This window comes from Etheostoma spectabile, chromosome 15 (assembly GCF_008692095.1).
Source record: "Etheostoma spectabile isolate EspeVRDwgs_2016 chromosome 15, UIUC_Espe_1.0, whole genome shotgun sequence".
NCBI classification, from domain to species: Eukaryota; Metazoa; Chordata; class Actinopteri; order Perciformes; family Percidae; genus Etheostoma; species Etheostoma spectabile.
In genome coordinates, this window is record NC_045747.1 from 13,340,673 (window position 1) to 13,342,375 (window position 1,703).

Sequence of the window (1,703 nt, forward strand, 5' to 3'; positions counted from 1 at the left end):
AGCTGGCACTGTTTGTTCGAAATACTGGCAAAGAGAACGTCATGGAGTGGCCAAGGCTCTGTCATAGCACTTTCTAAGGCACGCCAGCAGACAGACACATCTGGACCACACCAAGTGAGAAGGGGTCTCAACACAAAGGACCAGAAATAATGTTTAGAGTTGGGAACTGAAAGGCCACCATGCTCTCTTCTCCTCTGTAAAGTAGACCTCTTAAGTTGCGGCAGCTTGCCTTTCCAGATAAATTTGGATACTACTGATTGTAATTTATGCCAATAGCCGGCAGGTGGGGAGAGAGGAAGCATAGAATCGACATCGGGAGACCTATCAATTTTCATGTTTTGGATGTGAGCAACAGAATAGTTATGTATAATGATATGGTTCAAGCAGGGGAAGACCTCAATTCCTACATATATAAACTGCTTAACAATTGGGATGTCGGCAAAGATGGTTGAGTTGCATTTCAACAAAGTAGTGCAGATTTTGACCGTTTAATTTTAAAGCCCGATAAGCTTCCACACTCCTCGCATAATGATAGACAGTGAGGAAGAGACTGAGAGGGGTTCTTTAAAAAGACCAAAACATCGTCCGCAAATAATGAGAGATGGTGCTGTGTACTACAAATGGATATTGGTGACATCTTAATCGATTGGCAAATGGCTTGAGCCACCGGCTCTAGAGAGAGAGGACAAATAGTGCAGGACTCAAGGGGCAACCTTGGGGTAAAGATCTAGAGACTGGAAATAAAGAGGAGGAGGTGGGTCCGGTTAAGACTCGGGCTGAGGGATTAGAGTACAAAGCTTTGATCATACCAATGAAAGTTTTACCAAAGCCCATCACCTCTAAGACTGACCATAAAAATGGCCAGTCAAGTCTGTCAAAGGCTTTCATTGCATGAAGAAGTGACACTGGGGTCTTACTGTCCTCCACCGCATCCACAATGTGAAGAAGGCGTCCAACATTATCTGCTGCCAGTCTCGTTTTGAATCCTGTTTGGTCAGGGTTCACTAACTTTGACATATGGGACTCCAAACGGCAGGCTAGGAGCTTTGTAAAGATTTTTATGTCAGTGTTAAGCAGGCTCAGAGGGCCAATAGCTGGAACACTCTGTAGGATCCTTGTCCTTTTTCAGAAGTAAGGAAATCAAGGCTATGTTAACATAACCTTGAGAATTCACCCTTTTCAACAATCATGTCAAGAAGGAAAGGGCCCAGATGTTCCCAGAAAGCTGCATAAAATTCAAGGGAATCCAATCAAAGCCTGGTGATTTTCCTTTTTGCATATTTTTGCATATACTGCCAGGCTTACTTCCCCAATAGAAATTAATTTGTCCAAGCTCGCTGATTCCTCTGCTGATAAGGCCAGTCAAGCTGATTTAATCAGCTGTCACAGTGGTATTTATCCAACGTAACCTCAGATTCATACAGATTGGAATAAAATGTCTGAAAGGATTTATTTATTTCAACAGGGTTAGTTCTCATATTATCATTTTAAGATTTAATAGCGAGAATGTCTGCAAAATAATCACTGGATCTTAATCTCATAGCTAGAAGGTGACTAGGTCTAGCACCCTGAACGTAATAGCGCTGTCTTGCTCTATGGATGAGGAATTCAGATTTTTGTTTCAGGATTGTTTGTTTTCTTCTTGACTAATGATCGTTCTAAAACTATCCGGTCAGAAAAATTTGTTTGTAACAGTGAGTCTA

At 41.9% G+C, this 1,703-nt stretch overlaps 1 long non-coding RNA gene across 1 annotated transcript in view; it reads right to left on the reverse strand.

Annotated features, from left to right (window-relative positions):
- Positions 1 to 1,703, reverse strand: part of LOC116703168 (uncharacterized) — a 14,343-nt gene that overhangs the window by 4,672 nt on the left and 7,968 nt on the right. The window lies entirely within an intron of this gene.